This window comes from Lagenorhynchus albirostris, chromosome 5 (assembly GCF_949774975.1).
Source record: "Lagenorhynchus albirostris chromosome 5, mLagAlb1.1, whole genome shotgun sequence".
In the NCBI taxonomy this organism is placed as follows: Eukaryota; Metazoa; Chordata; class Mammalia; order Artiodactyla; family Delphinidae; genus Lagenorhynchus; species Lagenorhynchus albirostris.
The window spans coordinates 98564068-98577351 of NC_083099.1; the positions used below are offsets into that span (position 1 = coordinate 98564068).

Sequence of the window (13284 nt, forward strand, 5' to 3'; positions counted from 1 at the left end):
GATACCTTAATGCCAAAGGGTATGAGTTTTTGCATACGCTAAATCATTTTTCAGTGTATTATTGCCTGAATGTTTTTGCAAGGCCGCTGATATCATATATGATTGTTTTCATTAAATTGCTTTTAGTCCACTGGAAAGGAGCCTGTAATTCTCCATCTTCTCTATCCACGTGAATATGCTTCCCATCTTTCATTCCCTGGGGTCTTTTAAAGCACATACTAAAGCAAGCATATTGAGAAAATGATGACACATAGGGTTCTCCGTAAAAGACAATTCTTTTATTTCAAACACTTAAGTAGCATGGAATTTTTTTTTTATTTACATTATTGGAAGAATTTTCAAAAATAGGGCACTGAAAAAAGTCCATGGCAAAAATATTTTTGGGGTGGATCTCTTTCTCCAAGTGATTATATATTGAGTAATCAGTTTACATTTCATTTCCTTTTAAACTTCTGCTGAACTTTGAATTAAGCATCAAAAGGCATATCAGGGCTAGCCACAGCACCTCCCTCACTTAAGAAACCCAGCGCCTGCTGAAATATTCTAAGGGATTTTATAAGAAAGGTGGATACTTTCTTCTGCCCTTTTGTGCTTTCATGCATTAGCCTGGTTTTTCCTTGCTTGACTTGAAAAATATTCTTCATCAAATCTCATGGCTAATTAAACAAGGGAAGTCTGATTCATATTCTAGATATCAAAATAGGATGAATATTTGTATAAACTTGAGCCACTTTTCTTCTACTACCAGGTTGTCAGCAATTTATTTTCTGCCTCAAACAGCAGATCTACGTAGATTTGCAGCATTTCCCTTGCCCTCCTGTGAGCATCATCAGGCCCCTTTCTTCTCCCTCTCGGCCCTCTCTATCTAGGCTGTGATGACAGCTTTTATACCAACTGAGCACAAAGCAAGTGCCCTGGACTCACTGGCTGGCTGACTGGACAGCTTAGCAATCAGCTGACATTTTAAACAGTTCTTTACATGTCTTTGTCCCATCTTGTACCACATAACTCACATTGCATGTCCCTGAGTAACATTTGCACTTTCCACCCAATAGGCGTACCTCCTGGCTTGGTGTTTGGAGTTGGTGGTAAGCAAGGGGCATGGCATGACTGCACTCCCCTATCTTTAGTGCTACTCCCTAATTCTAAATGGCTCTGAGAAGGCTCTCCACCATGCCTTTCATCTTTTCATCCCTTTCTTTTCGTCCATCTCCCCACTCCTCCTCTCCTGCCTCTTGTTTACCTGTCTTCCCCTCCCTCATCTCTCTCACTACACTGAAATCACAAACAAAGCAGTGCTGGAAAAGTAGGGCTAAGAGAATAATGATGGGGTCTTTCCCCCCATTTGTTTTGGTTCTCTGAAATTCCTCACCATCCTTCTAAGGGTTTGACTTAAATTATCTGCTTTCCTCACCGGTTTTAATTTCAAAAACAACGACTGCCTTTTCTTAGCTTATAGTCTAGTACTAGGTTCCAGTTTTCGAACACAGCCTTTTTTAAAAATTTTCCTAATACCTTAACCACTAAGGAGTTCATTCTTCAATGATAAACCAATTCACACATGGCTCAGTGATGGAAAAGATTGTTTGAATTTAGGTTTTCTCAGGTAATTACACCAACTGACATGACACATTTATATAAAAGTCTGCTTTTTAGTGAATATAAAATTCCCTTGAGATCTCCTGCTGAAGATCTACATATCATTATTATCCTTACATAATGTTATCACCTTGAATTCTAGAAAGAAAAATTCAGGTTAGCTGGGGGATCACCTAGGAAGTCCAGAGTAATATAGTATACATGCACCGTAAAAACTGGCATTAAGAACATGTTAAATGGAAGGTAAGTAGGATTCTGAAACTTTTTTTGTTCCACATCTTGCCACTTATCTCCTTCACTGAAAATTCTCCACCTGTCATTTAATATTTGAAAAGAATATAAGATACACTCATTCTGAGGTTGGGTCAGCCATGCACAAAAAGTTAACCTGCCTCTTTTGCTATAAGCTTAGCAGAGAGAGATTGACCAGGTGAATCATAGTATGGTACTTGGGAGGTACCCAAATGAGAAGTTCTGGGGCAAAAATAACAGATCCTATTGGATCCATTCCTGATAATAACTGTCCACCCACAGGCTTTGGGTTCAGAAGGTTCAAGATAGCTTTGGTCTTAGAAACCACTGTCACAAAGATGGTCAAAAACAGGCCTGGATCTGAAAGCCATAAGTGATTATAACTCTAGCAACGTGGACTTGCAAATAGGCAAACGAATACCAAAGTTAATGTAGTTCAAAGCAAATGGTAGAACTCTTGAGAACCCAGTGGGATGGAGGAAGCATGGCCCCATTGCCATTAGGATGGAATCCACATCCCTGTTACTGCACTCAGAGCCCCGTCGACCTTGGTGGCTCCTCTCTCCCCATCTCATTTCATCTGTGCTGAATTATACACAGAAAAAGGAACGACCACACTCTCTCACCTGCTGGATTTGCCATATACCCTGACTTCTAATTTGCAGGTGAACAGATCCTTCACGTCTCAGTCTGGATGCCATTTCTTCCGGAAAGCCTTGTTGTTTCCTTGAGTTTGGATTAGGTGTTCCTCATACCTTCTCGCAAATGCCCTGTACTATCTTATTAGAGCAATCAACCTTTATCAGAATTGCCTATTGACTTGTCTGTCTTCTCTGCATGGCCCCTCTTCCTCCGCACCCAACCTGAAGGTTAGGACATCGTCCTGCTCACTGTGATATTCTGGGTGCCTGCTTCATTGTAAGGCTGTGGCGAAGAGTAAATTATTTACTCAGTGCCTATGTGGGCTAAGAACTCCTCTTGGTGTTTGAAACATATCAGTGAACACACTCACACATTTTTACAAAATTTATATCTGCTAAAATGTATATAAACTGCTTAGCATAGTGCCTGACATAAGTATTTAATAATGATAGTAATAGTAATGGTAAATAGCTAATCTTCACTGAGTGCTTACTATGTGTTTAAAAACACATTCGAAGTGTTTTTTTCATGTATTATCTTGTTTTAATCCTTACAACAAATCTCCAAATGAATACTATTATTTTTCCTACTTAGTGGATGAGGAAAGTGAGGCATAGAAATGTTAAGTGACTTGCCCACATGGTTACCAAGTTGTGAACCCAGAATTCAAACCCAGACTGTTTGACTCTTGAATCTGGTCTTTTACCTTTTTTATGTTTATTTAATATTTAATATTCTGTCAGTATTATCATCATCATTGTCAAGATGCACTCAATAAATACATGCTAAAAGAAAATGAGGGAGGATAAGAAGTCTTTTCCTAAGATGCACCAGTGTCACTTCATGTTTATATAATGAAGCTGTGCCATTCTGGTACAATTAAGTATGCAATTGATTTTTTAAATGATTTTGGCTCATGGAGGTTCATATTATTCATCTGTCATCACATGGATTCAATAAGACTTTTCTTATCCCCCCCAAATTTTCACTTCTAAGGAGTGGACTTATTGCCAGAAATTGATGCTGCAGAAGTGGAAACCTCATTTAAAAACAGCTGTCAGTCACCTGGGAAGTCTCAGGTTGATTTTCTCCACATTTTGAAGAAAGGATTTTAGGATGGGGTTAGGAGCAGCCTATCTGCTGTCCTTTCCTGTCCTCCCTAATTAGTTCTAATTAGTTCAAAACCTCAATCAAACTTGCTGGTTTGAAGTTTTTGTATTAGCTTTTGTGGATTCACAGAAGTTAATCAAGAATGGTTAAAGAAACAAGAAAATGTTTGTTCTCCTCTCTGCCCCCCGTCCAATCAACTGAGTGTTAACTGAATACTTTCTATGAGTTCATCCATCATAGTGTTCTCCACTGCAACTAGATAAGCCTAAGTCATGGTACTTGTCTTCAAGGGGCCATAAGTCTACTTGGGAAGATGATATACACAAGAAACAGTGGGGAGAACATCATACCAGTAATAATTGTGTTCTCCGCTGTGGGCTAGACTTGGGGACTGTAGGAGTTCCAAAGAAAGGGAGATTCATGATGCCAGACAAGTGAGGGATTACATCACAGAAGAGATGGAAAACTAGGTCTTGCAGAGTGAATAGGAATTGGATAAATAGAGAAGAGAGGGGAGATCATTGTGCGTATGGGGAAAGATTTGGCAATGGAATAAATGTTTGTGGGATTGTAAAGAGACTGGTCTGGCTAGAAGAGAAGAAACATTTTGGAGACTGATGAACAATATGTGTCCATGTAGTTAAGGGTCTCCTTGAATAATACGCAGAACGATAATAAAATATTGAGAGCTAGATGAGCTTTTAGAGAATATTTGAATTGGGCAATTCCATCCACACAAAGTGATCTCTCTCAAATTTATCACTGTTTTGTAATGCTGGGCAAGTCAAGCTCTCTGAAAACCCACTGTTAGTTAAAAAGTATCAGAACCATCACTGGAGTAGGAGACGTTTTAAGTTATAAACCTAATTGAGACTTTGTCCTCTTCTGATGTTAGCTCATCACTAAGTTGCATGACCTTGTAAACACTACTTGTCTTAGTTGGGCCTCAGTTTTCACATCTGTAAAGAATGAGCTGAACCATTTCATTTCTAATGACACTTTGAGTGTCTAATGACACTTTATGATTCTTTTTGCATTTTTGCACCCATGTGATCTTTTATGATGGATAAACTAGGATGGATTTTTCAGACTAAACTCAAAACAGCCTGAATTTCTCTTAAATGGATTGTTCTAAGAGGTATCTTGGATGTGTCATACCTTTGTGTGGTCATGAACAGTCCAATCATAAGATCAAAGATTTTAAGCCTTGCCGGGCATAGACTGAAATGGAAAATAGTGTTCAGTCAGTTCCTACCTTTACATAAATGGAATGATGTTGTCGATGATAATAATATATGCTGCTTACTGAATGCTTATTTTGTGCCAGGAATTTTATATGATATATGTATATTTATATAATAGCCCTTCATGTATCTTCCATTTATTGTGAAAAACACAGAGGTTTGATGACTTTCCCAAAGTCACCTAACTCACCAGTAGCAATGCTGAGATTCAGTTCCAGGGCTGTCCATGCACAAATCTATGCCTTTTTTTTTTTTTTTTTTTTTTTAACTAGCAATGTCTTCTTGCTCAGTGAAGGATTCAGGGGCATATATTGCTAAAACTTAACGTAGGTGCTGGCTCCATATACAGCTGGGAAAATTTGGAGCTCATAGGAAAGGTGAAAGAATTAGGCCCCTTAGATAGGATTTTTGTATTCCCTATTATGTTTAGGCCAGAGAGTCAAATACCAAGGCTGGAATTTAAAAGGGACTGAACAATCTTATGACTAGTAATAGCATTTGTAGTCATGAGGATTGAGACAAAAGGGGAACAAACGGTAAGCTTTAAGGTCAAACATTCAGCACCAAGGGGTTAGCAAAATACTTTTCTTCCTAAGTTCAAATGTCATGCAAAGAAACGCTGAGGGTTGACTGCACCTGTGGCTTGTGCCATTGAGAGGGCTTCTGAGGGGAGGATGAGTCATCTGGTATGACAGGAAGACCACCTACTTACTATACATTTTCTGTCTAGGTCTCTATTTTTTTCAGCATTGTTGACAAGATGTGCTGACTGAAATTCTTATTATTTAATAAGCTTTCTTCTTGTGGCACCTTTTAGAGCACGCATAAAAAACTCCACTGTCATTATGATTAGAAGAAGCTATGTGTTATTTTCACAGAGTTAATGAATTTGCATTTTGGTCTAATCATTCTGACGGAATGTTTGTCCTAGAAGTAATTTTTTCAGTGCAGCTCCCTGGGTGCTTATTCAAGAGGCTGGTCTGATGGATAAACTTTCACAGGCTGAAGGAATTCAGATAAACAGGGTGCTTCCCAACCAACATGAGAATTAGAATTCTCAGGGAAGTCTTTTGCATATGTTCATGCACCAATCAGTTGTAGTTAATAAGTCTACTAAGAGGATTATTACCCTACTCTATACCAGGCTACTTCTGGCCCTATAATTCCCAACCTATGTATGCCAGGGTATGGTATACAATGTGACACACCAGGTTTAATTTAGATTCTGAAGGGTATCACCTAATAAATAAGCAGTTTGCTGATTGCAAATTGTTCCACCTTTAGATGAAAGGGTTATACTAGTGTAAAGTGTTTTTATTTTAATAAAGGCAATTTGAGAAGTGCCCCAGAGTGAATGTATAAGACCTTTTAATTCTGTCTCATAGACTCCATGAAATATGGAAATACAATAGGCTGTTCAGAGAAGCAGTCTCTAGGAATCCACTAATCTTTGCAGATTGTTCTAGAGCGTAGACAGTTTAGGTCCCCACCCTAACCCTACTTGTAGCATTCCCATTTACTAATGACTTAATCAAGTTGCTTGTTTCAGGAGCAAAGGAGGACTGCAAAATCAGAATGTAAGCCTTTGTTTATTCTTTCATTTTCTCAGATACCGAGGAGAATTATTTTCTTTTTGCTGACAGTTTACGTATCTCTGGCTCCAACAAATTTTTGCTTGTTTTGAGATACATGCAGAAAAGATTTGCATTGAAAAGCTGTCATTACAGATGCCAAGGGCTGAAAGCATACATAGCCTCTTGCATCTCAAGAAAACAAGGAATAAAATGAGTAACAGTTAACAGAACTCATTGTACCTTCCTGAATTAGGATTATTCAGTCTCAGGAAATGGCTCTACCACCACTGGTGTAAGCCCAGTACTTCAGAGTCATTCTTGATTCTCCTCTTTCCCTTATTTCCCGTACCTAAACCATCATAAGACCTGTCAGCTCTCTCTTTAAAATGTATCACTGATAGGTTCACTTCTCACTGTCTCCACTACTAGTCCAAGCCACCATCATTTCTCATTTGTTTACTGTAACAGTCTCTTAAATGTTCTCCGTGACCACTCTTGAACTTTTGTCTGTCTTGATCTTTGCTGTACTCCCAAGCTTAAGATCATGCTCAAATATTTGTTGACTGGATGGATGAAAGGAGAGATGAATACTGGATAGATGGATGGAAAGAGATCCCTGGGACTACTGCCAACAAACATAAAGGGAGCTGCTTACAGGTGGCCAGTAGGATGCAGATGTGCCTTTAAGTTGCAATAGCCCCAGAACAAAGGTCAGTTCCTCAGATAGATTCCATTTCCTCATTACGTCTATTGAAATTTTGGGAAGCACTGGACACCTCCGTCTAGATCTCCATGAGTCATTTGTTTTCTTGAGAATCTGGAAAGTTTATGTGATTGACTTTAGAAACTGCCTCCTCTAGTCAGCTGGTCCTAATGCTTATGTTTTACTTCCATGGAGGAGGGTGCCCTTGGGGGAAAAAGAATGTCATTTTACTTTGAGGTAGGTCAGGTTTTAGGAAGTCCAGTAAAACACTAAGTCGAAAACAGATGGTCTGGATACAAAAAAAGACAGCGCCAGTTGCATTACAGCCATGACTCTGGCCCTCTAGTGGTAGATACATGTGTTTTCAGATGTGTCCAGGGAGAGAGTTGTCAGGGACTCCCAGTTAAAATGTGAAAGTCTGAATTTGTCATCCAAATGTATCAGTGGTTAGACTCCCAGTTGGATGTGTTTTCCATTTGCCTGATTTTAAGTGTTAACCTGGAGATACATCCAGACTGCCTTTTTCCCCTCCCCTGTCAGAGCCACAAGCTCCAGCATTCCGTTTTTCTACAGGAAACCAGCTTATGTAAAACAGCTTCTCTCCATAAGATAAATCCTCTAGTGACCAGTCTGGGACAAGTTGTCTCCTCCTGTGCAACTATACACTTTGTATTTCAATGGAACACTGTTAACATTTCTTTTAATTGTAATTTTTTTTCCCACAAATCCACTCCCAGAGCCTATAATACTCTTAAGTGGTAAGCCAAACAATGACAGTGGCAACTTTATTCAAACAACACCACTGCTCCTTGAGAGAAGGATTAAACAGGGCTCCTGGGCAGCTGTCTGGCAAGGTGCTTAGCTCACAAGAAGTTGCCCAGTGCCTAGGATCAATGACTGAAAGAATGCTTTAGAGAGAAGGCACTGAAGGTCTTAAGTCATGCAGGATGCAAGTAATTTTGCTGTAAGAGTTTATAGCTTTATTCCATAGAAGCTTATGGATTCTGTTTTAGGAGGTGCTAAACCAATTGCCATTTAACGAGCGTTAGCTTTACTGTTTTCTCTCTTCCTTAGTCCATTTATTGAGGGAGCATCTGGCATCTAGCAAGTTCCTGAGATAGCAAACAAAGAAAAGATATGTCCTGTTCTAATTCCATCTTAAAGCTTAAAGAGGCTGTGCATGGGGCATGAGAAGATTTTTTTTTTTTTTTTTTTTTTTGCGGTACGCGGGCCTCTCACTGCTGTGGCCTCTCCCGCCGCGGAGCACAGGCTCCGGATGCGCAGGCCCAGCGGCCACGGCCCAGGGGCCCAGCCGCTCCGCAGCATGCAGGATCCTCCCGGACCGGGGCACAAACCCGCATCCCCTGCATCGGCAGGTGGACCCTCAACCACTGCGCCACCAGGGAAGCCCCTTGAGAAGATTTTGAATGGTGGAAAGTGGAAGGGATCACTCTTGGTTAAATTCAGTGTACTTTGTGATATTCATTCTGGCTCTATCCTTACTGTTTGTGTGAACTTGGGCAAGTTACTTGAATTTCTCTGTTTCTTAGTTTCTTTATCTGTAAAATGGGGACTATAAGAAGTAACTTTCAAAGCTGTAATTGGGATTAACTGGAATCATGTTTGCAAAACACACAGCAGAGGCCTGGTGCAAAACAAGGGCTCTGTGCATGTCAGCTGCTATTATCAGGGTTTTTATTCCAATTTTCTCCCTTGCTCACGTTGAGCAAATTGTTCTCAGTATTGCTAGGATTTTTCTTTCTCAACATTTGTGCCACGAAGGCATCCAAAGTCTCCTACTGGGGTGACCAACTGTGCCAGTTTGCCTGGAAGGATGGGCTTCCAGAGATGCTGGACCTTCAGGGCCAAAACCAGGAAAGACCTGAGCAAACCAGGCTGGGGAATCACTCTACCTTTGGAAAGATCCCATGTCTGATTCCCAGTTCCATGAGGTCTTTCTTAGGCTAGATAGTCCTTCAAAAACCGGTCAGTCTGATGCTCTTTGAAATCCACCTTGTTTCTGGAAAATCTTTAGATCTTTTCCCTTACGTCATCTCTGCACACATGGGGCAAAAGGCAGTGCCAAGGAGAGTGGGGTTCTCTAGCCATCTTCAGCAGCTTGGTTTTCAAATCAAGACTTATAAATCACGGGCCCGGATGTCCGGCAGGCTGGAGGTGGACCATGGAAAGGAATCAGGATAAACTGAAATGACTTTTGCCATTGGCTTGGCCAGTACACCTTGCCAAGCGGTTTTTCCCTCAACTTCAAACAGATCAGTGTTATAAGGGGAAATGTACTACATATGTTACTCATGCCTTTACCTTCAGTTTGCAAAGATGCCATCTTCTCAGAGAAGTAGAGTTTCCAGGAATTGTTTGGGATCTTTTCCCTCCAAAAAAGTACAAATTGAATCGTCACAAATAACTCAGTTTTTCTTCACAGTTCGTGGTGGGGATAATAAGATCTGATTCTGTTTTTAGCCCCAAATGGTCCTAAGTGCATTCTCTCCTAACCTTTCAAAATTTTTTATTCCAAAGTATAACTTTGTCCCTTTCCAAAGAGTATAGATTTTCTGTTTTGTTCACTTCCACATTTACATGAATTTAATAGAGGTTGACAAAAACCTGACAGGCTCAAGGATTTTTATTAGTGGAAAGAAAGTCACAAACTGAGAGCATTACTTCTATGTATTGATAGCATCAAAATGTTTTTTCTTTTCTTTAAACCAGCCTCAGTTTGGAGACATAAATCATCATTAAGAAGGTAGTTGGGTAGAAAATATTATCCCCACGTTGCTGATTTTTTCCTAAACAACATTCTGTTAAAAAAGAACCATACTACTTATCTTATTCTTACAATTCTCTCTATCCCATAGTCTCTCCCTCTACTCAAAAGTAAAATTCACCTGTTTTTCCATGACCTGATCAATTGCCTCTAAGCTCTGACGTGGTTTAATTTGTCAGGGGTCTAGGACCAGACAGGCCTGAAATTCTCTGTCATTTATCAGTCAGGCCCCCCACCCCCCCCCCAGGTATTAGGTCACCTCCATTTGTTTGTCTGGTGAGAATTAGCTTCCTTTTCTGAGACTGGAAGTCAGATTGGTTCAACACCAGAATAGGAACCTGGAACTGACATTGGTTTTGCAGATGTGCAAAAAAATCCCAGGAGTTTTGAAAAAAGAAAGAAAAGAGGGAAAGGGTTTTGCGAGGAGAAGAGAAAGTGTTTTCAGAAGGCTGAAAACAAAGCAATTAATCATATGGTGACTATTACACTTGTTTCTATTAAAGTGACTCACTTTCCCTGAATTTTCAGACTGTTAATTCAATTTCATTTTTATGTAACTACTGAATAACTGTCACAATTTTTTTTCTTTGCTTTCTCTTTTTTGTTGTTGTAGTTTCTCAAAGTCAGAAGGCTTTCAGATTGCTTCCTTGTCCTAAACCAGGAAAGGAAGTGATTTCATATGTGAGATAATGAAGTGAAAAATCAACGCTGGATCACTGTAAGCATTTGAAATTGGAAAAAAAAGTCCAGAAGAGAGTCTTCTAATTTTCATAATAAATTGTCCAGGGCAGCCAAACTTTCTTGGGGCCCTCCCCTTCATCATTTCTAGTTTGAGGACAGATTTGCCTTTTGGTACCCAGGTAGAGTTCCAAAATGGCAAATTTCATCTCTTAGAAGTAAGGCCCTGGATTGGGGCGATAAATTACATAAGAAAATATAGTATATTTTTTCTACCTCACATTCATTCAGTTTATTAAGAAAGTATGACTTAATAGCATAAGTTTCCAGGTTTTTACTAGTGTAGGCAGCTTGGGTCCTGGATGCGTACAGCCCTGATGTTAACTTTACCACTTGCCGTTTGTGACTTGTGTGACTGTGGGCTAGTTACTTAATGTCTCTAACTCTACCGTCTTACCTATAAAATAGGAATAATAATAATAATAATAATAATAATATCTGTGCTTGGTACAAATGTTATCATACCTGTGCCTGGCACAAACATTATTATTGAAAGTCAACAGACTGACCATTCCTTCTGACAGTAGCTGACCAAGTAGATTAAACTCTTGGAAAGACAGTGAAATGCTTGCATTTCCTTGGCTTCAGTTCATTCAGTGCTTTTTGGAATTTTGTTTATGGGGCACTGAAAACTTAGTTTAACAATGTCCCTTTTATTTGAACATAACTGAATTCCTTACAAGAGTTATAATTTTATTTTTCTGTATTAAATCCTCCTAGTGGTGCTTGGAGAACACACGGAGGTAACAGCTGTTTTATTTTATATGTACTGTGGCTTTCCCCTTCTTACAACCTGTTCCTCTCCCATGGATGCCACTGTTCTTTGGGTGGGGTAAGGAGAGAGAATATTTGGGGAGTAGCCCAGCTGAAGTCTGGGAAATATCCCAGTTTCATAGATAACAGTGTTTTACTCTGGGATTCCTAAGTCCTCTTTTTTTTTTAGTTTAACATATAACCCAGAATTTTCTTTCTGGATATAATGTTTTTAGTGAGTTAAATAACCAGGCTTTTCTCACACGAGAAGGGAGTTGAGTCTGTGATTAAAAGGGATTTCCTTATGTATCATTGTCTCTCTTTGACTGAATTTTGATATAAAAATTCTTTATGTTTTAAGCTTTGTTCTTGAAAATCTTTCAAAAAACATTACAAAAAAGGCTCATCTTCTGGGCAGTAATTAATTATTCATCACCAACAATGCCTGTGTTTTTATGCAGTACATTCATGGAAATCACACAGGTCAAACAGACCAATCTGAGGTCAGATTCAATATGGAAAGACATGTGAACATTCTGTGGGTTCTGGTTTTTGACTAAATTCTTCATATAAACTTGTTTTAATTGCTTTGTCACTTTCTGCTAAAAGTGGAAACAGATTAATTCAAGAAATTGAGTATTCCTTACAAAAAAAAAAGTTCTGAAAAATTGATTTGCTTCAATTCATGTCAATAAATGTTTAATGAGTGCCTACTATAAGCCAGAAAGTGCCAAGGTCTTAAAACTCAGTTATCTCTCTGACCTGATGGAGCTTATGATCCGAGGTAGAGGATAGATATTAAACAAGTTGGTCAGCACTACGATTAGGGGGTGGACAGGGGCTATGGGAGGATAGAGCATGGAATTAACTCAGTATAGAGCAGAGGTTCTCAAACTTTCACGTGCATGTGAATCTCCTGGAACTTTGTTACAATGCAGTTTTCTGGGCCCTGATCATTCCGATGCAAGTGGTCCATAGGTCACACTTTGAGAACACTTGTATAGTGGGTCAGGAAAGTCTGCCTTGTGAATCGAAGCTCAAACAAGGTCTAAAGGATGAAGGGGATTTGCCTTTCTATCTGGTGGTTGGAAGAAGAGCTGTCCAGGCAGACAAGAGAAGAAAGAAATGTTTTAGAGATGGGACAAAAGGGACACAGAATGACGGGCCACGTTCCTCTGGGGGCCCTAAACCCGATGCGTTCAGGGAATGAGTTCTCCTTCCGTCACTTCTGGGTGTGGATCACAGAAAAATAGCATTTCTTTAGGGTTGCTTTCTCAGGTGAGCACGTAGAAAGCAAGGCACAGTTTTCTAGGCAACACTTCCTAATACCAAAAAGGAAAAAAAAAAAAAAATAGGGAGAAAGAAAAGGAAAGTATATACCCCATGTCTAATTTCACCCTCAGACTATTCTCAGCACTGAAAATGGAGTGGTTGGAAAATGCCTTCCTAAGCAGAATTTGGTGGTATAATTAGAAAATTATCTCTTCCTAGAACATTTTGTGAAATTCTGCCGTGAGGTGTCAACAGGTCTTTGTGGCACTCTCTCCAGCAGAGATCAACTGACATGTAAAATACAGCAGAGTTCCAAAAAAGCCACTGTAAAATCTCAAGTATGTGGAAGGAGTTTGGTGTGCTTGCCAGTATGGTTTTTCCAAAAAAGAAAAATTCTGCAGAGATCAAAGATGGGCAGAGGAAGTAGGCTCTAGCTTCAGGAGGAAGGTTTTATCATCAGAATAATTCAAGCTGGTGATTTTCTGGCAAGGCAAGTCAATGGGCCAAGTGAGAGGAGTAAACATTTGAACTTTGGATACGAGGCAGAGCAATGGAGACGCAGCGATGAAGGAGAAATGAGGAATTAGGGACAAGCCACTCCCCCGGAGTTAA

The 13284-nt window shown here is 39.6% G+C and overlaps 1 protein-coding gene across 3 annotated transcripts in view; it reads right to left on the reverse strand.

Moving 5' to 3' along the window:
* COL8A1 (collagen type VIII alpha 1 chain) overlaps positions 1-13284 on the reverse strand; it is a 155531-nt gene that overhangs the window by 67436 nt on the left and 74811 nt on the right. Inside the window, exon 3 of one of the 3 annotated variants that reach the window (XM_060150702.1) lies at positions 4762-4824. The exons of the other annotated variants lie outside the window; for them this stretch is intronic. The gene's annotated coding sequence lies outside the window, so the exon portion shown is untranslated. The remainder of the gene's footprint in view (positions 1-4761; positions 4825-13284) is intronic. 3 annotated transcript variants of the gene reach the window in all.